Raw genomic sequence first — 15,425 nt, forward strand, 5'->3', positions numbered from 1 at the left:
ACTCTTCAAATGATTAACATCGTTGTAATTAAAAAGAAAGTATTTCTGTTGGAATCTGAAGTCTGCTAATAGCATCTTATAATTGTCAAAGACTCCGTTCAAGAAGATCTGTTGATTCACAAAATGTTTGATTTAATGTTTATAATTCACTTCACAAATGATGAAAGACAACAAATTCTGTGTTCAAATAAACTCCAGTGGTTGTTAACCCACGATTCAGTAGCGTTTACTTAAACCATTCCTTGACTGTTGCGTACAAAATATTCCACTTCATTAAATACAAGTTCAAACTCTTGTTTTCAGTCTTATGTAATAAAATTATTTTCCTACGTGTCAATTTAAACATTCTTTTTGTAACTATACGCATCCAACTGATATATTGTAATATCATAAATTCGAAGAAACTAAACATTACCTGCATAAGTTAAGATTGGGGAATAAGAGAGTTAAGATCTTGAAGTTGATTTACCGCAAGATCGGTGACATTGCTTGGGGTAAAAGAAAATATCCAAGTGTTTCCACGTTGGTTTCAATGTGAAAATCTTAATGACACCATTAAATAGAATTTAGTTAGAGAATAGTTCTACAAATCTTTAACACTGTAACAGGCGCTGACTTCTACAGATAATAACCATTATTTTTACAACAGAAGAGAAATTGAAACGTGAATCATATTTGCGAGGCGAGATATCTCATATACGTAATAAGTGACTGGTATCAATAACGAACGACACTCCTGCTTCAATAACATATTAAGCTCTCCAGCTCTCTTGAAAGTATTATTGAAATGAATCAAATTCTTTTGTTTATATAGAACCTTCAAGGACACCAAGCAACATATAAAGTATTCCTCCGTGGAAAGATCTATAGTCTCTCTTAGTCACTTGTGTCTTATTAATAATAATGACTGAAGCCTGTTCAGTTCAACACAATCCTTCTTTTACTATATGACTTCTTTCGCCAAGTCTACCAGACAGTGTAACAATGCCTGTCTTTCCTGGATAAGTGGGGTGGGTGGGGATCGAGGCGATCATCGCAAGCACTCAGCTCATAGCTATGTCTGCCATACATGCGACAAAAGGTGTACTACATTTACCCAAACGTCAGCAATACTCAGGCATTGGAACATTGCCAACAGCACCGTTTCGTCATCTTGTGCTCATCTCAGAGAGGGGAGATTGACGCCGCTCCATTTCTGTAGATTGTTTCTTGAACCGACATTGCTCCACATCCCATTAGTCCTACTTGGTCGAATATTTTCAGGAATTCGCCATGACTTGAAAGTCGTCCGGAACAGACCGTTCTGTTGATTCTCAGCGATGGTCGTCATTTTTGTCTGCGACTGATTCTCTTCAGATGGTAAAACTGAGAGTTACACGACCGTGTCACTCGACTGGTAGAGAGCTGTTAGCGTCTGGACACACACAACGTGTCAGGCGCCTTATCTTCGTTTATGATTCATGCAAAACAATAAGAGACGAGCCATGGAAAACGTTTGTGGAGCAAACTTAACATGTTTGTTATTCATGTATTTTCGTTTTTCAAACAACATATCGTCTTAGAAACATAACAATATCTTGTCGATCATTTATTATTCTTATATAACGTTCTCTTCAATCTACAATGACTCATAAAATCAACGTTTGCTATGATAGAACTAACAGCATAAATAATTGAATGAGACAAGAAAAAATAGGCCTGACATGGTACAACACCTCCTGCAAGTAATAACCATGCTAACATTAGAAAAAGAAAAAAATACAACTTGAATGAGATCCACTTGAGTAACGACAACAGTTACAACAAATTAAAAAATTGTGAAGTAATCGACAGAGATGTTGATAACGAAAAACGGTATCATTATACTCCGAGAAACACCAGAATGACTGATTTTTATACGTGAGGCCTTGTATAAAAGATTGTGAGCGCTTGATAATAATAGCAACACTCCTTTAATATAAATGACACTAATGACAACAATTAGGAATGGAAAGTGGAATAAGGCTATAATGCTAACGCAGAAAGTCAAAGAAGAAATAGAAAATAGGAAATATGTAAGAGTATAAAATGGCAATCAAATGAAGATTTATTTTCCATTTTTATTTTATAACGTATTTTACTTTCGACAATTTTAATATTTTAGAACGATATTCTTTTTGTATTTTAGTAAAGTTATTATTTTATATAATTATTTTAAACTTTCTTTATTCTTTTATTTTTGTCTCCATTAGCATTTAATCGGAAAGGAAAATGACACTTGTTCACGATATTTGTTCCATTTATAGAAACATGAACGATTACTGCAAACACACCTCGTTGAATTTGTGACGAATGAAGGATAAAGTAGAATTGATGTTAATGAGTCTCACCAGCGATTGCTCTTGGCACTAGAAGCAGCTTTTCACTCTTTCTCATGACTCCACTCAAAATTAAATTACCTTAACCAGCTGAGGTCCATGCACGTTACATGCAATGCTTTCTTCGCTCTATCCTTATTATGCATGCATCTCCTTGATGTTATTCTTGATGTTGTTGATGTTGCCGTTGGTTGTTGTTGTTGTTGTTGTTGATGGTGGTGGTGGTGGTGAGGGCACTGGTAGTGTTGGTTGTTAACAGGGTCGTGGTCGTTGGGTCGAGGTGGTAGTCATTTTATTTTTGATGGTAGAGGTGGTAGTTACATAATGTTTGTGGTGTGGAAGATGGCGGAAGGAATACATCGTTTCAGCACGATAATGCTTGGGTCTGGGGCGCGTTAGCTGAAAGAAGCATTTAGTTAACAAAAACATAATTACTCCAGGAGATGATAGTGATGATGATGATGACGATGACGACAACAAAGAAGAAGAAGAAGAAGAAGAAGAAGAAGAAGAAGAAGAAGAAGAAGAGCAACAACAACAACAACAACAACAACAACAACAACAACAACAACAACAAGGAAGAAAGAAGAAGGTGGAGGAGGCGAAGAAGAAGCCGATGACTTTCATTTGATTAACATGGTCACAGTAATGATCGTATCTACGACCAAATTGCTCCTCAATGATGATGAAGGTTGTGATGGTGATGACGACAACGACGACGACGACGGTGATGATGATCATGATGATAATTATGATCATGATCATGATCATGATTATGGTATATGCATATACGAAGAACGATTCGTTGGAGAGTGTTACTAATAAAATATAAATTTATACAAAACTGTTTCGTGGTTGACTCGTTGCCGTCTAAACAGAAAACCACAGCTTCTTGTTTGGGAAAACAAAAAGAGGTAGATTTGGGATTTTCTCTAGGATAAAATACTCAGATGAGTCAATGGCTTTGCAAACACAGTAAATATGTGCGTAATATTTAAGTGGCAAGTTACGGCGGCAAGCTGACGGATTCGTTTGCAGGCCAAGCAAAATACTTAGCGGCATTTCGTTTATCATTAAGCTTTGGGTTCAAATTCCGCTAAGGTCGGCTTTATCTTTCATAATTTCGGGAGTCGATAAAATAAGTACCAATTAAGCACTTGGGTCGATGTAATCGACTTGCCCCTCCCCAATATCACTGACATTGTGCCAAAATTAAAAACCAATATTTGAGTGGCTGATCTTCATTTATCCAATATATAAATAGTCTTCTTCTACCCCACTTCAGTGTTGGTGTCAGCAGAGCCAATGGATGGCAACTGACGCAGATGACAATATACCGTCATTCTAGGCTAGCAGCCATGATGCAGGGAAAACAACTGGAATAATGTTTCATTGTCTGGACACATACTAAGTCAGTGGGTAACATGTAGTCTGAAAATCCAGTTACTCACTTTGGCAATGTTATGCATCCTCACAAGGTTCAGGTTTTCAGATTGTATTGTTAATGAGAATATTATGTAAAACTGAGTTTGATGGACATACATCTATTTGTAACTTTACAAAATGTGCTTGACGAGAATCTGTGTCGAGTGTGAAGGACCTTCTAGCGCATCATTCATACCCAGTCAAGTAAGGACCTAATAGCTTTGTGGTTGTGATTAGGGTGTCCGTGACAACGAAACATTGCCAATTCCGTAATTTCAAACACTTGGGAACAGATCTGCTTTGTGGGATCCCAGAACATGGATGCATTCTCCATTGAATGCATACGTTATCATTCAGGGTGTCTGTTAATTATTGGTGGTTGATGCGTCTTAAATCCAGACAGTAGATCTTTCCTTGAACCTACCAGTATCACAGGGTTGTGACCATGACTTCAGCCGTTTCTATAGCTTTAGATGAATGCAAATCGGAGCAGTTGTGACTCCCTTCAAACTCTTAGAAACACATCATCTTTATGATGGGGTCCTACTCTTGTGGATATTGTCTTCATTGGGCGCGAGGGGAATAACATAAAAAATTTCGTAGTTTCTTCTGTTTACTTCCTTAGTTCTTTCTCTATCCTTTGATTTTTTAAATCTACTACAGCTACTCCTTCTCTCGCTTTCTCTCTCCCCCCCCCTCTCTCTCTCTCTCTCTCTCTCGCTAAGTGTATGTGTTTGGGCACCTATCCATCTGTATATATCATATATATCACACATATTTATATCAAACGAATTAATTTATTCTTGCCACTCAAGTCTGAGACGGCAATTTCTTTGCTTCTTCTTTCACCTCTATATGTATACACCGAAACGAGTTCATTATTTTGTGTTTATCTTCTTCATTGTTTCATTTGTTAAATCATTATATGTTTTCTCAGCTTTTCTTATCTTCAACTCTGTTGTTGTTTGGTTTCCTCTCTTGTTTAACTTTATGCTGTTCTTGAAGTTTTGTATACATTATAGTTTAAGTCATATATTTTACTAATTCGCAATTTCATTTTTTTTCCTCCACTCTCTTATTTATCTACAAATACTGTTGCTGTTCTCAATATCCGTATCCAATTTGTTTATTTTTATGATCCGTGTCTGATATTATTTTTCAGTTCTTTTGCACTCATTATATATTTCATTAGTACATGATATATATTTTTGAAAGGGTTTCCAGTCCATCTTATTCAGGTGGAAGTTGTGGGTCTTTGGTGTCCTCTTTACATTGTTCCATTTGTCTCTTGCTTATTCATTTGCAGTGTTTTGTATATCTATTAAAATATTGCGTTGACATCTGAGAAAGATATTCTTAAGTCACAAATAATTTTCAAAATATCTTGTGAGACGAACCGACAAAATCCAATAATACATAGTATCAGAAATGGAAGAAAGATTTAGCAGCATTCCAATATAGAGTAAACAAAGCAGACCGACAAACTGAGACAGAGATAACCAAGGAAAATGTTGACCAATGAAATCAATGAATTATGTAACAAGCAACATCGTATATCAATCAGCGAACAAGTTAGAGGTAAACGACAGTCGACCCCAAAATATTACACGATTTAATGATATTATAACCGTCCGATGTGAAGTCACTGACTAAAAAAAAAGTAAAGAATCAGCAATTTGTAATTGGAGAAGTAATCAAGAAAACTAAAGATCAACCGGTTTCATATACACGTGCATATGTGTGTGTGTGTATGTGTGTGCATCAATGTGTTTATGCACACACACGAACACACATCCACATCCACACACACAAGCCGTCTAAGAATCCATTTTGTCAGAATGAATACGCATGTGTATATGGATTAATAGAGTGGGTATATTGATCAATGTATATAGTATCATTGATTCATTACAGCTGGACAGATATTAATCCTGCAAGCATGCCAACTTCTTTAACCTCACCCTTTACACCTATATTTAACAACAGAAATGTTGCTGCATCAAAACTAACACGTGCTTTTTTGTGGGGAGGAGGGCCAAAGGGCTTAACTGTCAATTAATCGTGTAATTGACTAGTACGCATTCGTTTCATCGGTTTTTATATCAACTAGAAACCGGATGTGACATTTCTGCACCTCCAACAACAAAGAGCAGTTGGCTGATTTTTTTTCTACACCAGCCATCCCTAAAGAGCTGGTGTATATGATGGCTAACTAGTTATCTAAAATCCAATGCAAAGCCGATTGATAAGATTAATTAAGATGGACCTATAATATTTGGTTTACATTTTATATATCTAAATACATCTGCAGCATTTAGTTGTCTATGTGTATATGTGTGTACTCATAGGTGCGTGTATGCGTGTGAGTACAGAATTAAACAAACTTCATAGTAAATACTTTGTTGCAATCTCGTTCGATTTACTTGAAGAATAATTGATGTTATTTCGATATGTGTCTAAAACACACGCCTCGTTTTCCAGATGTGATGACTATGTTACCAATTTCATGCTTTAAATGTGATGTTATCACTATCTTTCTGGTCATGGACGTGAATGTTGCTTAGGAATATATTTACGAACGAGTGATAATAATAGGAAAACTGATAGCAATGGTAAAAATGAATATATTAAGATCAATAAGTAGAATCAAAGTTCTTTGAAATCATAGAAATTAACAGAAATATATATTCCTAAATATAAAAATATGCTTGTAGAAATGAAGATGGCTTCCTTTCAGTTGGGATATTTATCTTTCTGAAAATTGGTTCAATTAAAGATGTCCTGTGTATAGGCAATAATAACAAAAAAATGGTAGAACAAAGATTATTAAATTCAAGATTTAATTATAATAAACTTACATTATAATCTTTCTAATAACATCAAAAACAGGAGCAGCGGCAACTATAAGAACAACACTAACAATAGAAACCTGATAAATGCAATTGCATCGTTGCTTGATCTGTTAGGATTAAGTCAAATATATATTAAACTAAGTTTTAACGTCATATAGGAGGAATCCTTATATCAAGGTTAACATAGATTAACCAATAACTACAAAATATACCCACAACAGCAATGGCACTATCGACAACAAATATTGTAACAACAACATTAATGACACTTGAAAAATTTCTTTACTGCAACGATCACGAATAATAACAAGAGAAAATAAATACAGTTAGGGTCGTACAGATATAATAATCCGTTGATTGTGTCATCGTTTAATGTTTCGTGATCTGTTCATAGTTCTTGAGTTTTAAATATCCACAATGCCGTCGTCTGGCATACATTTGGTTGCGTTTAACGAATGCTGTTTTGTCGAGGTCTGTCTTTATTGGAAAACTCTTTGACAAAAGGAGTTATAATGTTAAGTGTCATGTTTTTTTGTTTGTTGTTTCGAAACATAGATTTAAACAACATTAACACGATTTTATATAAGTCATTTATAATTTCATTATATAACTGCGTTAATATTACATTACAAAATTCAAAGTAAACTCTAACAGCTGCCGATGAAGATTCTAACATGCTAGACCACATCTTCAAAAGGACTTTTCTAATTTATTATCATGAAGTAGCTAACGTATACACCCTAAAATTTGGCCAAAGTGCTACTATATCCCCTGTGTATTTTCCACTGCAATTATTCTGGTTGCTGTTCCTCGAAGTTAACTTGGCTATTGTCATCTCCAAAGAGGTACTACCTTCCTGTTCGTCTCTCACTTTCCCATCAGAACTCTATGAATCTCTACTGCGTACCTTTATTCCCAGAAAGTATACGTCTGGATTTATTTCCCTGCTCATCTATTTGACCGCAATGAATCAATGACACTAATGTAAACGGTCTGCGTGTGACTTCTAAATTCTATGGGTTTTGTCCCTTCCTCCAGACCATCCAAGTAAATATTATTCAACGCTTTTACTATTACGTAATATATTTTAAAGCAGTTATTTTGTTATTTAGAGAGGTTCATGTGAAAAATACTGCATACTATGCTGTCTCTTTCCTTGATTTAAAAAAAAAGCTGTATTTTGTCCATTAACATTAACTTAAGATTCAATGGAGAAGATTTATTGTTTAAGTACGTTCCAGCCATGACAAACTCATATTTAATACAGACATAATGTATTAAATTATCTTTGACACCTGTGTCTATGATGTTGGATTATATAACTTAATGCTGTAATCAGCTAGACGATTTTCAAACGGATGTGTGTTTCGTCGGTTTGTGTTTCTCATAGTTTATTCCTCGTTCACTTCCCACAGCCAAGGCGACATTTAAACACGCTTTCCATTAAATTCTGTCAACACAACTATTCTAGCGTCGATATGAAAATAAATGATGACTGAATAACAATCATCAACAACTGTAACCAAAATAACAATTGCCTACCGCTAACGTTAACTAAAACGACTTTCAGACAAACAAGAAAAAACAAACAACTCTTAGTTGTGAACAATTCGCCAAAAACAACAACGTAAAAACAACTCCAGAAATAGCATCCGAGATTCAGTAACAATCAATGAATTGTGTTTAACAACAGAGGTCAGTGCTGCCACCTGCCAAGTTGAGAACTCATAATGCGTTTTTTTTGTCTTTTCCTTTTTGCCGTTGTTAAATTTCAAGAAGAGGCTTGAAATTGAAAGAAAATAATATCGAGGAATAGAATTTCACTTGCAATCAACTGAGGTAATGTGGAATAGATTGGAAGAAGGAGGTATGGCGGGGATGGGGTTGTTGTAGAGAAAGAGAGGGAGAGAGAAAGGGGAGAGAACGGATATGACAGAAAGAGAAGGATAGAGGGAAGTGAGTTTGAGAGAGGGGAATGTTTGTGAGAGAGAATTCGTTATTTCTCAAGAAACGACATTACGGGTTAGTGGGGAGAGGAAAGGACAGAAAGGGAAAATGAAGAAGCAATATTAAGGGCTGGGCGTAATGAGGGATGTGAGGAAATCGTATTAGAGTAAAGGATATTGTTACAGTAACAGGGTTAAGTTAGTTGAAATGGTAGTTAGGATAGCATTTAAATTTGGTTTCTAATAGTGATCCTCTATTTGTAGTTCATTTAGTTGTGGTTGCTAAGCAATGTGACGCTTCGTTGTGGTTGCTAACAGTGATAATGTAGTTGCGGCCGTTAACAGGGCTCATGTGGACGTTAGTAGCATTGTTCTTGAATTTGAGATCTTTTACTCACAACTTGGCCCAAATCGAGCAGGTCAACGTTCAATGGTATCCCAGCTACGATCATTCAAAATTTTTGCAGGCATTATAAGTTCCGAACTGCACTATTCAATACGTCCTGTTTTCAATTCGTTAGTTTGCTATGAGAGTGACATTCGGATGCTCTTTTGAGCAGTTCTCACAACCGTGTATATGGTTCCGTCCCCTTGAGTTGTATTTATAATGTATCAGTGCCCAGCAATGGTAACCACTGTTCCAGTTGTATACCAACTGTATTTATAGAAATGAATAGGATAACATCGTCCACTTTGTAATTTTGTTACTTAAGACAATGCTATGTTATTCAAGAGAATTAACGCCTGTTTTTAAAGGCTCGAGTGACCATGTAGATCAACGGTTCTCAACCATTATTTGTATGGAGCCCTCTCATTCTTCTTTTACTCTACTGCGCTTCTGTAGTCATTCAATGTAAATAAAAATTTAAAAATTCTGTATTTTTATAATTAAATATTATCAATGATTGTATCAAAATTTAAATAATTTGTGTGTTATCGAAGTGTAAGCAATTTTAACAACCAAATCTTATATGGACCCCGTTTGGGAACCGCTGTCTCTCCCATGGTTCCATCATTGTTTGTTGTTTCAGCTATAGTGTCGTTACCTTAACTGACAATGGGATATTGTTGTCCCGGATCTTATGATTGTTGACTTACATATCACTCGTATTATTGTGGTAATATTACTGTTGTTAATGAATAAATCGCATTACGATGCTGCTGCTGCCTCTGTTGCTGCTGCCTCTGCTGCTACTGCTGCTGCTGCCTCTGCTGCTGTTGCTGCTGCCTCTGCTGCTGTTGCTGCCTCTGCTGCTCCTGCTGCTGTTTGTTATTGTTGATGTCAACTTCGGTGGCATTTAGAGTCGAATGTAAATGTTGATGAAGAAGACGTTAGAAAGAGACGTTGCTACTGTTAATGATGCCGACTGATATGGCAGCTACATTCAAAAGTGAAAACGTTAGGACTATTTGGTTAGAGTGACACACCGGTATTTTATTTGTTATTGTTGTTATGTTACCCGCCTGTTACATTATTGTGTAAATGTTGCTAGTGATATGATACCATAGTGATGATTTTGTCGTTGATACTGTGCTTTTCATCAGCCAAAACACTAAAACTACTCTAATGTAAATATTTTTGTTGCTATCTAAACAAAGTGGTCCTCCAGTGACATTGCTCCGTTGCTGTTGTTGTTGTTTTTGGTGTTGATGTTGATGCAATTTTTAACTAAGATAGCAGATACAGAATGTTGTAAATGCTACTGGTGATACCTTAGAAATGATATAATAATGTATTGTTGTGTACATAATACTATTTACACTTTGTTACCTATTATTAATGAGCTGGTTGAATCGTTAGTGCTGCAGTAAAAATGCTTTGTGACATTTCTTCCGTCTCTTTGCATCCTTGGTTTTAATGCCACCGAGGTTGACTTTACCTTTCATCATTTAGTGATCGATAAAAAAAATTACCTTCTGAATACTGGAGTTAATATAATCAATTTGACCCTTCCATGCAAAATTACTAACCAATATAAGAAAGAATTATAATACAACTATACGCAGGCGTTCCACAGATGACAATCCCATATGTTGTAGAGACCTATATAACTTTCCTAATAATAGTCACTTTGTCCCTGTAAAATTATCATCCATCAAAGACATTTTAAAATCTTGTTACTATTATTGTTAATCTTACCTTTATTGAGCTTAATTATTAGTTACAAAATATTCTTTGGTTTATTAGTTCTTTAATCTCCGTATGTTGGTCGTTTGTAATCGTTTCCTTATTTGATTTACTAAGTCAAAGATATCTACATAGAACTTTACGTATCAAATCATATATTCGAATGGCAAGTTCTCTTCTTTTTATTAAGAGATGACATTTTGTTATTGTATTCGGTTCTTGATATTTTGCTAATATTTTTTGTTTCGGGTGAATGCTCTTGACCATGTAAGAACCCAAGTAACTTTGTGTGTACTACAAGCATTTATTTCTTATTTTCCCACAACTTTTGACACTATGACAAAGTCTTCAGCCAAATATAAACACCGCATGCTTGCTGACGGAGCTTCATTTCAATAAAGGAATCAGAGGCATTTCCTGAGCCATTTCCCGGATTCTGTGGCTTATTCATTCCTTTTCATCCTGGACAGGTTTTCGTCTGTCGCTGGATTATATTTTTTTCTCAGTCGAGTACAATGGAACAACAAATATGTGTAACTCAGGAACAAAATGCATTACCTCGTCCAAGAATTGAAACCAGTCTTACGATCATGAGTGCAACAACTTAACTACTAAGCCAACTGACACCACACCTTGTCCCGTTGCACATAACCATTACCCATTAGTGTAGTTATTGATGTGTTGTCGCAGTTGTTTAGCTCTGGTTGAGAGATCCTCTAACCAAAGTCATTCAAAGTCTCTCTTTATCTTTACAAACATAGTGTATCAGGGATTCCATTCTCCGATATCATATCTTCATATAGAAGCGTTGATTTGAAGGAGATTAAGATGGCATTAAAATTAATTAATTAAACCACCTTGTATACAACACCGTAGGATGTTTAGTGTTATTATCGTTTGATGAAAGTTCGTATGTCCTAATTTTGATGTTGTTGTTGAGGTTATTGGTCAAATTTACGTAGCAATTCCAGATTATATCTGACACATCTTATCCCCAAGCAACATAATTCGGATTATTATGAGGTGGGCTGAAATGGATTTCTAATATATGTAGAAAGTAATTTCATCTTTTCCCATACGATTATAGAATATTCAACACATATTTTGCTTATTGCTCACAGTAGTAGTAGTAGTAGTAGTAGTAGTAGTAGTAGTAGTAGTAGTAGTAGTAGTAGTAGTAGTAGTAGTAGTATAGAATATGTCTATAGAGCTACATTCGCAAAGAAAATCCGAGATGGTCATAAAATATTGATTGATGCAACTGATCTAATATTAAAAAATCGAATTAAAATCCAGAAGTCAATTTACCAGCCCTGAAGAAGAATCTGTTTCTGATTTATCGAAATTTACTAAGATTTTTTGTATGCACACACATAGATACACATATCCATATTTCTCTATGGTAATATAGAATTCATGAAAACTATTTCATTCCATTATCAACCCTGGAAACCAATCAATGTTGATCTACATATATACATATACGTACATCATATGTGTGTGTATGTATGTGTTTTGCATGTATGTATGTTTGTATGCATGTGAGTATATGTATGTTTATTAAAGTTGAAATATCCTCACAAACTGTATGTCTGAGGCCCACCTTAACGTTCGTCAGACAGTTGTGATCACGACTATCCAACGAACGGTATTCAAATACGGTTTGTTTTGCTTGTATGTGCTTACTCGTGTGTATATATATATATATATATATATATATATATATATATATATATATATATATATATATATATATATATCATCAACATCATCATCATCATCATCTAACGTCCGCTTTCCGTGCTGGCATGGTTTGGACGATTTGACGGAGGACTGGCGAACCAGATGGTTGCACCAGGCTCCAATCTGATCTGGCAGAGTTTCTACAGCTGGATGCCTTTCCTAATGCCAACCACTCCGAGAGTGTAGTGGATGCTTTTACGTTCCACCGGCACGAGGCCCAACCAAGCGGTACTGGCAACGGTCACGCTCAAATGGTATTTTTTACGTGCCATCTGCACAGGAGCCAGTCCAGCGGCACTGGCAACGTCCACGCTCGAATATTTTTTCACGTGCCACCAGCACAAGTGCCAGTAGGGCAACGCTGGTAGCAATCATGCTGGTATCGTGCTATTCATGTGCCACTGGCACAGAAGCCAGTCAGCTGTTCTGGGAATGATCACGCTCGGATGGTGCTCTTAGCGCTCCACTAGCACGGATGCAAGTCATCGAATTTGATTTCGATTTCGTTTATATATATATATTAGAAGATTTGGAGGTGATGTACAGATATTATATATTAGAAAGAATAAGGTATTCAGAGATCTGGATGTTTGTACATATACAAATATTTATTAACATGTCATGTTTTTACAAATCACATATTTTCATCTACTCTAATAGATTCTTCAGACTTAAATTGTGTGAAGGAATTTTTCTCTTTTTATAGTATTAGTGAATGGGTTAGGGCGGAGAGAGAGAGGGGGAAAAAGAGTAACGTGGAGTGTAAAGGGTAGGGAAATTGGGTGAGGATGGAGAGATTGTGGAGGGAGAAAGTGTATGCGTGTGTGTGTTTGTGTGTGTGTGCGCGCGCGTGTGTGTGCCTGTGTATCTGGAAGGAAGTGTTTTTAACAGGAGATAAAGAAACAGAATCTATCTATCTATCTATCTATCTATCTATCTATCTATCTATCTATCTATATACATATATATATATATATATATATATATATATATATATATATATATATATATATATACACACATATATAAGCCACTTAAGTGGCAATATACTTCACTCATCAAAGAATAGTGGCTATCGGACGCCGACGAAGGGAAATAACCCTGAAACCCGGGTCCATTCGTGCTACAGATCATGATGAGAGGGATAACTTCCCTTGGCAAACAGGACACAGTAGTGTGTCGATAAGCCAGCTGGAGGAGATGTCCTCCTGGGGCTAAAAGCAACAGTAACATCCACCCATGGGGGTCAGCCACACTTAAGTGGCAATATACTTCACTATATCGTGCAGTTACTGTTAATACTTCATTTAGAGAATTAACATTGCTTATATATATATATATATATATATATATATATATATATATATATATATATATATATATATATATATATATATATATATATATATATATATATATATATATATACGATTAAAGCCCTTCAATCACCAAATGCTACATGTCAGAGGAGATTTCAGACCATGACAGTATTTACAAAACTAGCAACAGTGTCCTAGATTGGTTACAGGTCTCGAAATGAAACCATTAAAGGAGTTATCTCTCTCTCTCTCTCTCTCTATATATATATATATATATATAGGTCTCGAAATGAAACCATTAAAGGAGTTATCTCTCTCTCTCTCTCTCTCTCTCTCTCTCTCTCTCTCTCTCTCTATATATATATATATATATATATATATATATATATATATATAGAGAGAGAGAGAGAGAGAGAGAGAGATAACTCCTTTAATGGTTTCATTTCGAGACCTGTAACCAATCTAGGACACTGTTGCTAGTTTTGTAAATACTGTCATGGTCTGAAATCTCCTCTGACATGTAGCATTTGGTGATTGAAGGGCTTTAATCGTTCCCACCTCCTGCGTTTGCTGCCGCTAGGTACGTTCATCCGGAATCTTCCCAGGAGGACCAATTTTGGTTTGTAGACACCTACAACAACTTTGTGTAGGTCTCCCTGGTTTTTGGGGGTAGAATTTTGAAAAGTTGTGGGCCCTTAAAACCGAAGCTAAAGCAGGATATGCTCCCACGTCTTGATGGGGATGTTTGGTCTTTTGGCACTATGCAGTGGCCCCTCCTTCTGGTGTTCTTGTTTCTTCTAATTTCATAGTATAATGCAAGTCTTTTCAGGATTTATATCACCACACACACGCACACACGCACACAGAAGCACGCACACACAGGGACACGCACACACACACACACACACACACACACAGGGAGAAGGAAGAAAATGACAGAGTCAAATACACATACATACACACACAGAGGCACTCACATACACAGGCACGCATACACGCATACACGCATACACACACAGAGGGAAATGGAAGAAGATAGCACCGTCAAATAGACACACACACACACAGGCACTCACGCGCATACGCACACTCAGAGGGAGAAGTAAAGAGATGACAGAGTCAAATAAACACACACACCTCAGGCTTGCTACATTATTTTACTCATTTAACTTGTTTACTTTTATAGTTTTTGTTGTTTTTCTTTAACTTGCCCTTGCTTCTATTCTTCCCTCGTTTAATCTTTTTTGGGGGAATACAATGGAAGCTGGAAATCAATATTGTGGTTTATGAGAATTATCATGTGCAATTAATGTTCATGCCAACCTCATCTCTGATCGGTTAGATGTACCTTTAGATATATTCCTACCGTGGCTATCCCGTCATTCTAATAGTATCTAAGTCTATATTATTCATTTTAGCTTTCCGGAGTGGGCGTATGGTGAAAGATATTTAAGAATTATTTTTGGCAGATCGTGTATCTACCTAGACGTAGCTTCAGTTACTTGTTTACTCTTGTTTGAAATGGCTGAGTCTTAACGTTCCCCTTGCCGGTGATCTTGCATTGCTTTTGCTGAAGTTGTTCGGGGACGGTAATGCTGCTATTTAACAACAAGAACAAGTTGGATTAAAGATAAAGAATCTTATACTCAGAAGGA

Source organism: Octopus bimaculoides, chromosome 7 (assembly GCF_046866305.1).
Source record: "Octopus bimaculoides isolate indiv1 chromosome 7, ASM4686630v1, whole genome shotgun sequence".
NCBI lineage: Eukaryota > Metazoa > Mollusca > Cephalopoda > Octopoda > Octopodidae > Octopus > Octopus bimaculoides.